At 47.1% G+C, this 17,493-nt stretch overlaps 1 protein-coding gene across 2 annotated transcripts in view; it reads left to right on the forward strand.

The window, feature by feature from the left end:
• The window catches only part of PPARG (peroxisome proliferator activated receptor gamma), a 142,867-nt gene that overhangs the window by 68,633 nt on the left and 56,741 nt on the right, over positions 1 to 17,493 (forward strand). The window lies entirely within an intron of this gene.

Here is a 17,493-nt window from a genome sequence, read left to right on the forward strand (position 1 = left end):
GGGTTTTATTCTTTTTACCCCCTGCACGGTGCCTCATGGATTTGGGGGAGATCTAAAGCTAGATCTAAGGATGTGCAGATCTAAAGCTGCACATTTTACGCATCGAGAAAAGGGGTTCCCACATGCCAAGCGCACGCTGGACCTGGGATTTGCTCCCCCTCGGGTCTGTAAGATTCGAGCAGACCCTTGACACTCGGGGCTGTGGCGGACTGGTGCGCGCGTCCATTGCACAGCTCCTTTCGCTGGAATCTCTCAGCACAGATCCCTAGTTTTTATTTATTTCTATATTTCTATCTCTTGTATTTTTTTTCTTTCTCATAGATACTACATAAAAACCTATTGGGAACGAGTCGGATTCACGTTTCATAGTATAAATGAATGTCAGTAAATGCAGTGAGGTTATGTATTTGTCAAACGGATGGCTTTACATCTTTATGAAATCTGAGGGGTTTTTTTCTAGATGCCCGAAGCTCAAACATATTAATCGCAATTTGGTGGGGGGCCAGGGGTCTCCCCATGTTTCTCAGGGACCCCCCCAGGGTCATATCCAGTGATATCATGTGGTATCGGAGCTAACCAGGTTGATCCATAGGAAAAGTATGAGCCTTAATGCCCATTTTATCTCTCCCGCCTCTAATCACAATTTCATTTTCTAAACACTAAACTTTTAAAGACTCGAGAAGAATTCATTTCCTGACAGACTGTTTCATTTTTATTATGACTTATTGCATGTTTCTGTCATCTGAGCGTCTTAAATAGTCTTTATCCTACTATGTAAAATGCTGGCCTTCTATTTTTCCTGCCAACCTTATAAATTATTGCTGCTTTTGTTCAGTCTCTCCTATAGCCTGCCTTAGGGCAAAATGTCCTGGCAGTACTTGGGAAAAAACCTCTTGAACTCAAATTTGATAGTTTTGTCTGTTTGAAAAGATTATGTCCAGAATGTAGTACAACAGATATTTTAGGTTGGGTGTGTGTGTTGGTGGTGCGGGGGGGGGGGGGGGGGTCAGGCACGTAAAGTTTATGGTAAGAAATGCTTTTGTGATTTTTGAATTAGTTTTCATTCTGGGCTAATCTCTTGCATTTTATTATCAGGACTTTTGCGCCCTGAATTTTAAGTTTTTGAGTCTCACCAGCCCCCCTCTAAAAGAATAATCCAGTTCTGAGGCCCAGAGTGATAGCACAGCGGGGAGGGCATTTGCCTTGTATTTGCAGACCCGGGTTGGATCCCTGGCACCCAAAGGATCCCCTGAGTGAGTGATCTCTGAGAACATTGCCAGGACTAAGTCCTGAGCACCTCAGGTGTGGCCCAGAAACAAACAAACAAAAAGAATAACCCAGTTCTTTCCTGCCCAGCGAGTCTGGTACCAAATCATTTACCATCCAGAAACTCTCCATGAAACTCTACAGAAAATCACATGTAGCAATCATGTGATTCTGCCCTCAGCTGGTTCAGATTGCTTAGGCACAATTTTTGTGGGGAAGAGGGGGCGGTAGGGTGGGTGGAGGGTTGTTTTTTGGTGAAAACCTGGACTCCTCAATGGCCAGAGATCTGGCCGTTGAAGTGTGATTCAACAAGAGAAGAAAAGAAAACCAACTTGCAGCTAACAAGTAGCTTCCATGGCCAGGAGTCGGCAAAGCCCAGCCCTGCGCTCACCGACAGGCCTTGAAAATAACCCAGAGCCCGAGCCTGAGCAGCTCTTGGGGTCCTGTCCTGGGGACAGCCTTGCTCTTAGGGGCTCCCTCCTTCCTCCTCGCAGGTACCGTGGAATTGGGGTGGTAGTGGTGGGGGGGTGGGGGTGGAGAGGGGGTTGTTGCAAGTTGCTGATTTCATCACGAGCCGCTTCTCCAGCAACCCCAAGTAACCCCAGGCTGGCTCGGACCCCACTTCCCACTAGTAAAAATTGGCAAGATGGGAAGGAAGCTTCGAGAAACGCGGGCTGCCTGTGCCTTGTGCTTCTGGTGCCAGACTTCGGTCCTGTGTGGATTCTGTCATTTTAACGTGTTGCCCCAGAGCCTTGAGTGATGATGACACGCGCGTCCTCTGGAGTGGGTTGAGCAATGGAGACGGGCCTTGGAGACGCGCGCCTTGCTGCAATAGCCCATCCTTCAACCCGCGCGGCTCGGGAGGGAGCACGCGTGATGGATGGCCGCCGTGTTGGCGGAGGAATGCCGGGCAGCCGCTCAGCGCTTGCAAACGTTTAGATAATGGAGTTTTCACCTCCCCAGAAGTGTGAGGGGTCGGGGGCGGGGCGGGGGGCCCTTAGGATTGGGGCGGGGGTGGGGAGGGATGTACTGTACCGGTGTGTGTCTTGGCCGCGTTCTCCTGGGGCGTTTGAGCAAGTCACTCTTTCTCGTCCTCTCTTTCCCCATGTCTCCTGGGAAAACGCAGCGCTCCTCGGAGGATGGAGTGACACAATCTTTGTGAAAGCACCTCCGGAGCTCTCTCTCTCTCTCTCTGGAGCTGCGGGTTCGAGCCATGTAAGCCCTCGTGGCTAGAAGAGAAAAAGTCACGGCAGATGCGGAGTTGGAAGCGTTTTAGGGCAGCTGGGGAAACTGCAGGCTCCTCGGGCTCTCGGGGCAGCCGTGGGAGGGACAGGCCCGACTTACGCTGAGTGTCCTGCCCAGACTCGGAGAAAGCATCCTTCAGTCTGACCCGCACACCTGAGCCCCCGCCCCAACGGCGGGAGCTGTCTCCCCCAGTTGTCCACGTTTGTCTCTGAAAAGACTGAGCTTCCGAAGGTCGTAACCTCTTGGGGGTCTCCGTGAGAGACGTGATTACATGTTTCCTTTCAAAAGCATTAAATAAATGTCTTGGGTTTGAATGTTTCCCTACTCACCGGTTCCCTATAACCTTGACCCCACTAGGGCCCCTTCTGACCTTGTTTATTTCCGGTGCCTCCCCCCCACCCCACCTCATCCTACCAGTTGGTGCCCTAGTCTTGTGCTGTGCCCCCTAATTTTCACCTGTGCCCCCCTTGGAATATCCTAGGGGCCCGCTCTTGAGAAATGCGGCCTTATATGATGAAGGTTTAGATGATTGACACACTCTCGGTTTCGTAATCTAACAAGCATGAGCTTAACAAATCAGGGCTTCTTATTTTTCTAGAATGTTACTGATGTCTTATTAGTTTCGTTCCTTCCTGTGGTTCAAGTTTGAGCCTTTGTTCATTTTAGTTAACTCTTTAAACATCATTTCCAATCACCGCAACTTAGTAGATTTGGAAGATTTCTAGGCTCTGAGAATCCCCTTCCTGTGTCTCTAAACTGCCGTTTCTCTGACACTTTACCCCATCTCAGCTTCCTCTGGATTAGAAGGTTGTCCAGGCAACTTTTCACGGCCATCTAACTAGTATCAGTGTTTGCGAATAACACCATGGACAGGAGGGTAGGGGTGAGGGGTACCAGCAACTAAGTTTCTATGAACCTCTTCCAGACTTCCCCTGTTTTGTGGACCCGGTCTCACACCCGTCCCTGATTGGGAGATGCAGTTATTGCACACAGCGTGTGCGCCGTTCAGCTCTGGGCGAGGCCAAGTTAAGGTCACGTGCCTGCCTGGCTACCCGCGGCTTAAGGCCTGTGTAATTTTTCAGGCCGGGATTGCCAAGGCAAGGCTGAGGTTCCCACAGGCGGTCCGGGGTTCGCATTCTAAAGCAGATTCCAAAGAGTCAGCTGTGCGTCACGCACCTGTGAACTCGCCCTGGGCACCCCACGCCTGTGACTCTACCTTCCTGCCAACCTCTTAAGTGAGAAAGTCTTGGCCATGCGACCCGGCCTGCCAACGCGATTTCTCAAAGCCTGTCGTTACCCTGGTCTGCTGAGAGGTAGGCGAGCCGGGAGGCCCCACCGTGCTCCCAGGCCTGCCCGCCCTTCGGGTGCTTGGGGACCTGCCCGTGCCCTCTGGGTCCCACTGCCCTCCCCGCCAGCCTGGGAGATGGGCCCTCAGTGTCCCCTCACTCACGCTGGTCCCCGTGTCCTGCGGGGCTTTCCCGAATGCACCCACCTTTTCTCACCTCCCCTGCACATCAAGAGCAGACCCCCTTGGGGCTGGAGCAACAGCACAGCGGGGAAGGCATTTGCCTTGCACAGGCCGACTCGGGTTCGATTCCCAGCATCCCATAGGGTCCTCTGAGCATCAACAGGAGTAATTCCTGAGTGCAGAGCCAGGAGTAACCCCTGTGCATCGCCAGGTGTGACCCCCCCCCAAAAAAAAAAGAACAGGTCCCAGGGGCCTCAGCACCGGGGAGGATTTCTCTGAACCAATGCTCTGGGCCTCTCCTGTAAAAAGAAAATTGGGGGAATTTTTACATCTCATCTTGCCCTGCAGCCCGGGCCACGCCCCGTCTCTCTCCTCCAGTGCTCGTCCAAATGGGCAGCTACCGTCTCGAGATAGATTTGTCCTCTTACCCCACAGCCTCGGCGCGTGGTCATGAGGGCTGGCCAGATACAAGTCAGCTTGGCTGGGGAGCCCCCACGTGCTCCCCACTTCCCTGCCGCCTGCCCCGCCCCGCCAGCCCCTGGGCCCGTCACTCTTCTCTGCTCCAGCAACACGGCCTCCTTCCTGGGCCCCCAGCAGCCCGGCCTTACCTTGCCATCCCACTTTCATTGTGCTCTGGCTCTTTTCTGGAAGCTTCTTCCTCTGGCATCTTGTGTACTTTGCTTGGTTGATTTGGGACTTTGTTTTGTCGGAGCGATGCTCAAGGTGTCATCCTGGCTCTGCATGCGGGGATCACTTCTGACAGGGCCTGAGGGATGCCAGGGATGGAACCCGGGTCCCCCGGGTGCAAGGCAAGCGCCTTCCCCACTGTACTATCTCTCCAGCCCTCTCTGACGCTTTCTTGACCCGACTTGCCAAGTGCCACTCATGTTTGGCCAGAACCTGCCTTCTGGTGAGGATATCTTGGCACCCTTTGCCCAGGCAGGGACTGTCCCCCCCCCCACCGCTTCTCTCTAGCCCCCCTGTTGTATTCTTGCCTCCTGTCGATTTCATTCTTTGCCCTATTAACATATGAGTCTCGTGAAGGCACCTGTCTAGTTTGTCCCCCTTCCCCCCAACCCCCCCGCCCCTCGCCAAGGGAAATCCTGAGTCCTGGGTCAGGCTCTGGGAAGAATGAGCGTCTCTCCACGTGAGGGGACACACGTTATAGCCCGTCCCTGGACACTAGACGCCTGTTCCATTTTACACAGCAGGCAGCCTCCTCTGACGGCGGGGTCTTATGTCTCCATAATGCGTCACAACTCGAAAATATCATTAAGTTCACAATGTCTTAAATAAAGAGTTTCTCACCCCCCCACCCCCCCACCCAGAGCGAAAGGAATAGGGGACCAACTGCTCGGATGTGAGGGAGGTCACAGGAAGGAACCAAGGCTGGCAGGGGGCCACGGTGGGGCGAAGGTTGAGGAACACTCTTTGATTGCACCCAGCTTCCTGACTTGGCCTCGCCCACCTTCCCGGCTTAGAACCCCCACTCGAGCCTACAGGTGGGTAAATTACTTCATGTAAATCCTCTTTCGTAAGAGCACTGAATGGATCTGAGACCTTTTTGTGGGCACGGTTGGATGCAGAAACCTGAAACATAATCTCCAAGGCCACTGATAAACACTCGCCCACTGCCGAGGGTGACCCCGTGGCCGGGTGGGGGAGCAGAGCGGCCACCCCACAGGCCAACTCTGGGAACAATTTTCTGACACATCAATAGACCCTACGATTGCTTTGTTGATCCCACACCGACCTCCTGAACTTAGACAGCTTCCGAGGTGAGACCACATACTGGAAGTAGGTTTGGTAAAAACAAGACCTTAGTATCACCTAGTATGACTCCCGGTACTAACACCAACTGATGAAGTTATATACGATGCCACAAACCAGCTTCAAATGCATCTTGTCTGAGTTACTTGATTTTAGTTATTTGTTTTTAGTTACTGGTAGTTATTAGTCCTTGAACCAGGTTCCTCCATTGAATAACATTAATTAAATATCATTTGCATATTTTTTGCATATCATAAGATTGTGAATCACCCACGTCCCTTTTTCTGCCAGTCTGCCTGCCTTCTGCTGCTCCCGATCATCATTTTCTCTCCCAAGAGACCAAACGTCCACAGTGTTAAAAAGAATAACTTATTTAGCAAAATAGTCGATATTCCCTATCAGCCCAAAGCAATGTCCAGTATGTCAGTCTTCATTTTATCCTTCTCGCCCCAAAGATGGAAGTTACCACTTGGGGAAAATACAGATTTGTATTATTCATGCTCTCAAAAGGTTTCCATTACCCCGGTGAAATAAGTCAGACTATTTGCTTACTCTTTTCATGTATTTTTTTTTCTCTTAGCATTTTTCCCAGGATATTTAGATAGTATCTGAGAGATGCATATTATTAATCATAGTTCCAGAAGAAAGAAACCAAGGTTCAATTACTTGTTTTGGCAAAAAGCCAGGGACAGAGCTAAAGCAGAATAAATTCTCGAACCCTCCTTGTGTCCCAGCTCTATGGACAACTTCATAACTTCCTTTACCTTCATTTCATGCATTTCTTTTGGAAAAAATAAAATGTTCAGCATTCCGACAATTTTCTTTGCATTGACAGTGAGATATTTTCATGGTATTATTTTACCCCGGTCTTACCCTTTGCCGAAACACCCCAACTTCAGCAGTTAAACAATTATAGACCTAGAACTATGGACTGTCTGGGCAGGACGATTGGGAAACTTTGCTTCATTGATTGAAAGAGGATGCTTAGCGGAGTCAAGAGTGAAGAGTCTGGTAGAGGTATGCCCAGAATTATTAAGAAATCTTTGCCGTTTACAAAGAAATCTCTTTGCCACTACCATACGCACATCTCTAGCCAGTTACTCAAGAGAAAAACATTGACTCTTGGGAACCAAGCAAGTTTTCAGGTGTCCTAGGTAGAATCTGATCATCTTCAGTATTGTTTTCACTCAGTTACTATTGCTTAAGCATTCTTGGGTAATGGAAGGAGCATATTGATTGACAGAAACTTGTATCTGTCCCTTGAATCCTTTATCCATTTTTGTACAGATCCTAGTATATCGCTGGGTCCTCATAATTTAAACGCATCTCTGCCATGAAGTTATTCCTTCTTATTTCTGCCTCTTTCATCCTTTCATTTCTAGGATACTTATTATAGCAATCTCTAATTATCATTAAACATCTGCTATTCTATTATTAAACATCTTTCACCTTTGTAAGTGTCTCTAGGTCAAGAACTACATTTTAATGTATGTGTGTGTGTGTGTGTGTGTGTGTGTGTGTGTGTGTGTGAGGCCTGCAAAATACCTTGCACAGTGTTAGGTAATTAGTTATCTTGATTTGAGATGTTTTGGTTTTCTATTACTGGTTGAACATGTACTGAGATTAAAATAGTTGAAGGGGAAAAAAAGAAATCCAAAGAAGAGTAAAATGAGGAAAGGTGAGGGAAAGAGAAATACAGTAGTAAAATATCTTGACAAGGCTTTCAGAGGCAAGGTCTACAAAATAGATTGATGATATAAAAAAGAGTTACTAATTAGCACAGAATTGGTAGATTGGATTTAACCTACTGCCTTTGTTGGGACCAGGGGGGGATATCCCCCAGCAGTGCTGAAGGTTTACTCCTAGTTCTACACTCAGCGATCACTCCTGGCAGCTCAGGGAACCATATGGAATATTGGAATCCAACCCCGGTTGACCCCACCCAAGGCCAACCACCTGACTCACTGTACTCTCACTCCAACCGCCCTACTGACTTCGTTTTATACCAGTGAAATCTCCCTAAAGATCATTGATTCCCACATATTCACTTTCCAAACACAAAATTCAGACTAGAATTTGGGAAAGGATTGTCCCCCTTGTTAAAAATACAGTGTACTTGGAAAACAAAGCAGGACTTACACACAGGCCTGTATTAAGCCTCGACAGCCAAAACAGAATGTTTAGCAGTTTGTAGGACAAATCCCCTGAGTTTCTAGCAGTGTTGTTTGATAGTAATTTTGGGATTGGATCTTGGTTAAAAATGTATTTAGCCTTTGTTACAAAAGGAAGCCAAAACAGACCCTTTCTTAAGACTAATTTTAATGCTGTTTTATAAGTTCTGAATGAGATTTATAGGGACTATAAGGAACTATAAATTCTTTTTTTTTCTTTTTGGGCCACACCTGGTGATGCACAGGGGTTACTACTGGCTCTGGACTCAGGAATCACCCCTAGCGGTGCTCAGAGGACCATACGGGACGCTGGGAGTCGAACCCGGGTTGGCCACGTGCAAGGCAGACGCCCTACCCGCTGTGCTATTACTCCAGCTCCAAGGAATTATAAATTCTTAGAGGATTGCCTTAGAAATTCTGTGCCAATCCTTTTCACACAAATGGAAGGGGTTTTTGTCGGTTTATGTAGTAGTTCTATTTCCTTCCACCAACCTCCACTCCCAAGACGCTTATGGAAGTTGTCTCCTAACTTTTGCAGGGGAGGGGGTGTTTGTTTTGTTTTGTTTTGTTTGGGGGCCATATGCAGCAGTACTCAGTGTGCATACCCAGCAAAATCACTCCTGGCGGGGCTCAGGGGACCACATTAGGGTGCCAGAGATTGAACCCAGGTGAGCAAGGCAAGTGCCCTACCAGCTGCACTTTCACTCCGGCCCTCTTCCTTTTTATTGATGCACAACATACATGGTTCGGAAAGGTGCCGTGATGGTTTTCACAGATGTAAAGAGCTGTGTGCGGGTCCCTCGGAGCAGAGAACAATGCTGGTGCTACAGGCGCCTCTGCCTCGTCTAATATTAGCCCAGAGATTCGTCTTAGCTGCTTCTGAGTTTTATGTAAGCAAAATCAGGAGTTGGCTCACTTCTTTCGTGCCTGCGTTTATCTGCCCAGCGTTTACTTCTTAGATGGACCACGTTATCGTGCTGGTTCATTCTCATCGCTGTGCCGTATGTCTCACATGAATCTCTCACATTGTCTGTCTCCATCCTGCCGTGGCTTTGTCATCCAGCTGGTTCAACATAGCAAAGAGTACAAATATGAACATTCTGGTGCAGGTCTTTCAGGAATCACCTGCTAGAGGCTCTTGGACCCCAGGGGCGTTCTTCCTCCTTAGGAGGTAGAACCAACTGGCTTGGGATGTGGTTGTGCCAGTGACACTTCTACCAACAAAGTCTGTTTTTTTTTTTCTTTTTGAGTCACACCCGGGCAACGTGCAGGGGTTTCTCCTGGCTCTGCACTCAGGGATCAATCCTGGCGGTGCTCAGGGGACCATATGGGATGCTGGGAATCAAACCCGGGCCGGCTGCGTGCAGGGCAAATACCCTACCCGCTGTGCTGTCGCTCCAGCCCCTCCAAAGTCTGAATATTCTAGTTGTTCTCATCAATCGCTTGGTATTTTCTGGTCTTCTCGTTTTTGTGGGGTTTTGCCCCAGATTCCCTGCCTGGTTTGCTGTGGTTCCTTTCTCTTCAGACGATTTTCCACCTTTTGCTGCTGTCTAATGGTGTCTTCCTCCTCATCTTGGAACTCCTCGACCTTTTGCTTAGCGTCTGTTATTCTCTGTTCAGAGCTTCTTCTTCTGTTGACTTTTTTATATCACTGGCTGTGTTCTTCATTTTTCTCATATTTGACTACAGTCATTTTTGTGTAAAATTTGGCTCTCCTGCAGTCTTGTACTTTGCTGACTCCCTGCACTGTGGTGGGCGCCGCGCCCGGCGCTGGTCGGGGTGGAGCTGCTGAGATCTGTCCTTTTAGAAACTTTCAGCCATTCTAGTAGGGGTGTGGTGGGATCACATTTTTAATTTTTATTTCCCTTTCTCTGATGACTCAAGAGTTTCTCTAATGACTCAGCAGAGCAGAGATCCACTGCCCAGTGGGTTGGTTTTCCGTTCACTTGATAATCAGTGTTTTCAACCTTGAGACAGTCCAGTTTATTGGATTTTTTTTTCTGCTTTGCTCATTGTCTTTTATATTCTGGGGAAGAAATTTCACCTACTCCAAGGTAGATAGAGTCCTCGTTTTTATTTTTAAAGTTCTTTTGTTTCAGATTTCACATTTCCATCTGCAGCCCACTTGGAATTCATTCTTGAGTGTGGTGTAAGGTAGAAATCAATTCTTTCTGCTTCCAAATCGATATCCAGTCGATCTCTCCAGTTATTGAAAATGATCATCCTTTCCCTGTTACACTGTAGTCACATTTTTTGTTATAAATTAGATGATCACCTACATAGGGAATTGATTCTGATTTTGCTTTTTTGTTAAAATTGGTCTAGTTTTCTCCCTCTGTACCAAATAACATATTGTCTTCATTATGGCAGCTTTCTAATTGGATTTTATATCAAGGAGTATAAGGCCTTCAGTGTTTTTTAGGAATGCATTGATTATTCTCCACTCTTGAAATTTACACATTTATTTTATTTATTTGGCTTTGGGGCTGTATCCTACAGTGTTCAGGGGACACTCTCACCTCTGTGCTTTGAGATTGCTTCCAGTAGAGCTTAGGAGACCATTCAGTGCTGGGCATAAAACCTGGGGTTCCCACGTGGAAAATACATGCTCAGCCCTTTGACCTATCTCTCTGGATCCCTGTTAAAAAAAATTGAAATTAGCATTTCACACAAAAATACTTGGATTTTTATTGAGATTGTTCTGAATCTATCGATACAGCGACAATGGATAGCTTCACAGTACTGTTGCCTATACCATGAGCATACATATTCCTCCTTTTTTTTGTTTTGTGGGAGAGGGTCATGCCCGGTGATGCTCAGGGGTAACTCCTGGCTCTGCACTCAGGAATCACTCCTGGTGGTGCTTGGGGGACCCAGTGGGATGCTGGGGATCAAGTCTGGGCAAACATCCTCCCCGTTGTGCTATGACTCCAATCCTCTTCCATTCATTTAGTCTTACTTTTTCTTCATTGTCTTTGTGTATTTCCTATGGGGAGCTTTTGGGCATTATGTTTTATTTTTCTTCCATATTTTGATGCTATTCTAAAAATTTTAATATTTCATCTTCTTACAGAAATAAAGTTAGTTTTTAAATGCAGACCCTATATTCAGCAACTCTGCTAAATTCTCTTTCTAAACACAAAACTGCTTGTAGAGAAAAACTATTTACACACCAGGTCATCCGTAAGTAATGATGGTTTTATGTCTTATTTTTCTTATCTTTGTGTGTGGCTTTTTTCCCTTATTAAATGTTAGGACAGATTTTCACCAGGATGTTAAATAGAAATAGTGATAACTAGTATCCCTTTTTGGCGGGGGCGGGGAAGAGAGTTGTTGTTGTTGTGTACCGGATTTTTTTGCTGTTGTTGTTGGTTTGGGGTCACACTTAGTCTTGCTCAGCGTGGGATGCCAGATTTCAAACCCAGGTCAGCCACATGCAAGGCAAACACCCTGACTGCTGTATTATGACTCCAGCCCCAATAATTAGTAACTTTGTCTCATTTCTGATTTCAGTAAAGCTCTAACTACTTCACCACCAGGTGCTTCAAAGTTTGGGTCTTGTTTTCCTTTTTTTAATAGTCATTATCAAACGAATGCAGTTCTCTTTCCTAATTAAACGTTTTTTTTAAAAATCTTGAACAAGTATTGAGCCAAAAAAGATAGTACAAAGATTTTAGCGCTTGCCTTGCACATTACTCAATCTCCCATCACCAGTTATATGTCCCTGAGCACTTCCAGGAATGAGCCCTGAGCACAGAGTCTGGAGTCAGCCCCGAGCATCACCAAGTATGGCCTCCAAAAAGAAATAATAAACATGTACTGAATTGTACAAAGTTATTCCATGTAAAAAAAAAATTCGAGCATGTTATAAGAACTCGGAAGACGATTTAAACAACGAAAAGTACTATGTGCATTTGAATATCCCGTGATATGTTTTGATGAGCATCTAGTTACCGAAACCCGGAGAGCCAGCCTCTCACTAGCGACCTGCGCCATCTGTTTGGCCATTCCAGTCTGCGGTGTTTGTTTAGCTCGAGACCATTGTATTCGCACTGAGTGCCTGGAACAGTAAATTTAAAACAAAAAGGGTAAACAGAAGCGTAGTTTATCACAAAATTTTGCCAGACTAAACAATCTGTGTATGAAAGTGCCTTTGCTGCCCCAGCCATGACATGCGGCTGGAGAAGCTTCAGGAGTTAACTCGTCATTTGAAACCACCTCCCCGCTTCTTTCCCTGGTTGCAGGGAGCCCTCCTAATGTTTGAGGATGAGAATAAAAGAGTGAACCCTGGGGCTGGAGCAATAGCACAGCGGGTAGGGCGTTTGCCTTGCACGCGGCTGACCCGGGTTCGAATCCCAGCATCCCATATGGTCCCCTGAGCACCGCCAGGAGTAATTCCTGAGTGTAGAACCAGGAGTAACCCCTGTGTATCGCCGGGTGTGACCCAAAAAGCAAAAAAAAAAGAAAAAGAGTGAGCCCTATAGTCACAGGCAGGTCATGGGAAGGGGGGGGGGGGCGTGTTTCTTCCTGTCTAGTCTTTGCAACCTTCTGGAGATGTTTCTCATCTCCTCTCTCTTGCTTTCATTCCCTTCCTCCTCACAGTGAAACTAGAAATGCACTAAGAGATCCAGCTGGGGGGGTAGCCAGAGCGATAGCACAGAAGGCAGGGCATTTGCCTAGCACACGGCCGACCTAGGTTCGATCCCCGGCATCCCCTAGGGTCCCCGAGCACTGCCAGGGAGTGATTCCTGAGTGCAGAGCCAGAAGTAAGCCCTGAGCATCACCAGGTGTGACCCAAAAAATTAAAAATTAAATAAATAAATAAATTACATTTCTCACCAGTGAATCAGAGAAGAAATCGAAAGGGAAATCAAAGAGACTTTGCGATGAATGAACGTGAAGATATGACACACACACAAAAAGTAACACGAGTAATTGCTACTAAACAATGAAAGAGATCCCGCTGGGGCGGGTCTCAGAGGCTTCCTTTGCCCTCACTCAGGCAAACTCTTCCTTCACTGCTGGGGTGTGGACAAGGTAGAGGCGCAATTTCAGCTCCGCCAGAGAAGGGGAACAGAATTCTCCTCAAGTCTAGTTCCGAGTCAGGCTCCCGTAGACTAACACGGGAAGGCAGTGTGAGCAGAAGAGCCCGTTTTGAGCGAGTGGTGAGGAAGGGGGCACGCCTTTCGCGACCCAGGGAGGCAGAAGAAGGGAGCGTGGGGGAAGGTGTGATCCGCCAGCTTTCCCTCTGGCAGATGGCCGCTGAGCAGGAATCTCTCTCCACACTGGTCCAGCCCTCGTTCCGCTGAACCTGAAATCAGGCTGTGAGACCTTCTGGCTTCTTGCAAGGAAATGTAGCACTGTACACTGTCGTCCCGTTGTTCATGGATTTGCTTGAGCGGGCACCAGTAACGTCTCCATTGTGAGACTTGTTCATAAATAGATACGTCCTCAAATGTTCTACTCTCTGCCAACAGGATTGATGACAGTGTCGATGGGACATCAGTCACACGGTCATCAGAGTTGGCTTTTTATAAGTAAGAATGAGCTATTATTTCCTTCTGGCAGAAAAACAAGTGACACACCCACGTGTTCATTTCGAATCCCTCCTGAGATGTCATGGGATCATGAGACCCTCACAGAATCAAACCCCGGCTCAAATCCAGAGTATTAGTTGAAGGACATCGGGCATGTCACTCGCCCCTTTCTGTTTCATTTTTTCATTCTGTTGGGTGGGAATCGTAGGCAAGTATTGCTGTGAAAAAAATAGTGAACTTAAGTTTTACTGTTATCAGAGTAATCGCTGGACGTAGATTTTAAAAGCCAGAGAGTGGAAGGCGTTTAATGAGGAACAGCAACCTCAGTCCCACACCCTACTCCCACCCCACACCCAATCAGTGATTCTTCATTTCCTGCAGCAGTTAAGAACTTAACCCCTGTACTACCAAACACATTCCCCAAAACATGCTCTTCCTTCCCCCATCATCACAGTATGGATATTTATAATTTCAAAATAATTCCGTTGCTTGTGTTCATAGCACAGCAATGCTGGAAGTACCACGGCGAAATACTGAGCCCGATGTCTTACCCCAATTCTGATTCTGATCCGAATTGCCATTTTACTTCTTTGGGCATGGTGGGGGGAGGCCGTGGGAGGCACTGACTGCAGTTCACTAGTTTGTTCTCAAATTCTCTAGCTGAGTGGTGGAGTACATCAGCACTCAAGTGCTCTCATATGACTTTCTTCTCCTTCTTGCTCTGGGCTCTCTATGAGGCTCAGGGGCTCCTGTCCTGACTCTTTCTCCCTCCTCTCTGTCTAATGTCTGCCTGTCTGTCTATCTGTCTGTCTGTCTCTCTCTCTCTCTGGCTCTCTATCTCTCTCTGTCTCTCTCTCTGTCTCTCTCTCTCTCTCTCACACACACACACACATACATTTTCCTTTTGATCTGGTAGAGTTGGGGCATCTTTTTTTTCCAAGGGAGACCTCATAATTTTGACCATGTCTTTACTCTCCCTGAGTATTTGATTGATGGTTTGGCTGAGTATAAAATTCGAAGTTGGAGGCATTTGTCTTTGTATTTTGAAAACAGTGCCCTATTGATTTCCTAGCTCCTGGCATTGCTGCTAAGAAATTCAGTGTTATTCTGACTCCTGAGTATTTAAATGGGACTTTTCCTTATTTTTCATTTGAAACTTTTTAGGATAGTCTCTGCAGAAAAAAAAAAAAGGCTTTTTTTTTTTTTTTTTGCTTTTTGGGTCACACCCAGCGATGCACAGGGGTTACTCCTGGCTCTACACTCAGGAATTACTCCTGGTGATGCTGGGGGACCATATGGGATGCTGGGAATCGAACCTGGGTCGGCCGCATGCAAGGCAAACACCCTACCTACTGTGCTATCACTCCAGCCCCAGCATTCATCTTTATGATGGTGTATTTCTGAGTGTGTGTGTGTTTTTTTAGTCCTTCTTTGGTTTTTCTTTTTCTTTTTCTTAGTACATATAGATTGATTAAGAAACATAATGCAAAGATATACTTTACAATCCATAAAATTTAGATAATGTTGTAAATATTTCATCTGGGGAAATATGTTTAAATTACACCCTCCCCAAGCACTCATTGACGCATTATCTCAAAGCTCTGCTCTGTGATTGTGGACATACGATCAAATTCATTAGAGAAAAGCTTTGAGATAGGAAGCTTCTTGCTACAAAAGAAAGATTACATTTCCTTGTGCATTAATTAGTGAAATAATCAAGATAACGTGGTATTCTTTAAAGTTAAAACCTGATGGGGCTGGAATGATAGTATAGCAGGTAGGGCATTTGTCTTGCACCCGGGTTCGAGTTCCAACATCCCATATGGTCCCCTGAGCACTGCCAGGAGTAATTCCTGAGTGCAAAGCCAGAAGTAACCCCTGTGCATCACCAAATGTGACCCCAAAAGCCAAAAAAAAATTTTTTTAATATTTTTAAAAGTTAAAACCTGAGAAACAGTGTACTAACTGGCAGACAGTACACGAAGTCAATGACATGTTTAGAAAATAAAAGTGGAGGCAAGTCAAGAGGGAAAGACAGCTACAAACCCAAATAGTCCATAGCACTGTTACATAAACTGCATCTCAATATTGTCCAGCCTCCAGTGAACACACTGTGTGATCACACACACACACACACACACACACACACGCACGCCACGCGCGCGCACACACATACGCACTTTGTACTGTCATGAGTCAGTAGCATGCAAAGTAAATTCTACAGACAAGCACATTAACCCGGTTTGCCCTCGTGTCCCCTGAAGTTATTTGCCCACCAGAGTTTCTTTTTAATGATTATTTTGGAAGGCACATCATTAACATATGCATAGACCAGTGGGGGAAATGCCAGATCAGACGTAGGACTTTCCTGGCCCCACAAGAGCAATTAAGCCCCAGAATGAGCTGACCAGAGCGCTTGCGTCCACTCCTTGTCCAGAGGGCGTCCAAACAGGACATCTGTTTTTGGCATCATGCTCTCCGAACAATGGCACTTCACTGGAGTGTCTTCCTCTTCCTGTCCCCTGGTGGCGGCGCGGCAGGCCGTGAGCCCACCTTTTGCAGATTCTAGGACTCTGGCTCCTGATAGCTACAAAAATGACCACGAGGCCTCGTGACTCTGTTTACTGAGCGCTTCCTCTGGGCCCTGCGAGAGAGGTTTCGCCCCGATGAGCTCGTTCAGTCTCCTCACGACTCTGTCTTGATCCAGTCTTACCGCTTCGAGATGAGGATAATTGGGTATAAAAAAAAATCATAAAATAGATCATTAGATATTTAAAAAAAAATCACAAAACAGATAGGCCAGAAGTCAGAATTCGAACCCAGGGCTTCCAGCCTGACGCTTCCCCTCCCTCTTCCTCTGCGTCGATGTTCCAAATAACAAGCCCAAAGAAACGAGCGAAATGCATCTCCCTGGGTTCCCCAGGTGCAGTCTGCACTGATACGATGCTCACCTCATTTTCAAAGTCTTTCCGTTCTGGGTTCAGGGCCAGAGAGATGGTCCAGAGGGCGGGCGCTTGCCTTGCATGCAGCAACCCGGCCCCTCCGAGGACTGTCTGGCTTACTCCTGAGCACAGAGCCCGGAGGAAGCCCTGAGCACTGTGAGGTGCGCCCCAAGCCCCTTGCTCCCTCAAAAAATATGTACATTTAATTCTGCACTTAATTACTTTTGTTTGAAACACACCCTGTCCCAGGTTTCTCTCCTCTGCTCTTTATTCCCTTAAAATTTTCCCTCCAGGGTGATGTCCTTTGAAATGGATTGGTTTAGAAAGTTTGTAATATTACAAATCTATTGGCTATGACATGCGCGGGCTCTGCTGTAACGGCGGGAGAAGGCCTATATAAGATCTCCTTTGGAGAAGCTCGGGGTCTTTGCCCAACCTGCTGGACCTGCGTGTCCACGTAGGCGGCTGGACCCTGGCTAGCCAGTCTTACAATAAACCCTGCTTGCTGTTTGCAAAACAAACAAACAAACAAACAAATTTCCCTCCGGGAAATGGTTCCTTACCCAGGACTTCTCCTTCATAAATGTTGACATTGTTCCTGCATGTGAATTAATGAACCCCCCCAAATATCAAGATCGGTGAGAGTTGACTTGGGTTGAACGTTCTTTCCCCGACACCCATGCCCATCATCATGGTGTCCTAGGCAGAGACGGCCCCGAGGTTGGCACTGAGGCAGAGAAAAGTTTGGGTTCTCGTTCCTTCCACGGCTCACCCATCATGTGCTCCAGAGAAAATCACGTGTCCCCTTCTCCTCAGTCTGCCAGATGAGGCACTTTTGAAACGGCTTTTGGATTTTCTTATTTTGTTTGGAGGCCACACCTGGCAGTGCTCAGGGGTAACTCTTGGCTCTGCACTTAGGCATCACTCCTGGCGGTGCTCAGAGGCTCAGATGGGGTGTCGGGGATTGAACCGGGGTCGGCCACATGCAAGGCAAGTGTCCTACCTACTGTGCTATCTCTCCAGCCCCGGGGCCTATTGATGTTTGACCCTGGACACCTGCCGGCATGCGGGGAGAGCAGTGGGAAATTCCCAAG

This window comes from Sorex araneus, chromosome 4, assembly GCF_027595985.1.
Source record: "Sorex araneus isolate mSorAra2 chromosome 4, mSorAra2.pri, whole genome shotgun sequence".
In the NCBI taxonomy this organism is placed as follows: domain Eukaryota; kingdom Metazoa; phylum Chordata; class Mammalia; order Eulipotyphla; family Soricidae; genus Sorex; species Sorex araneus.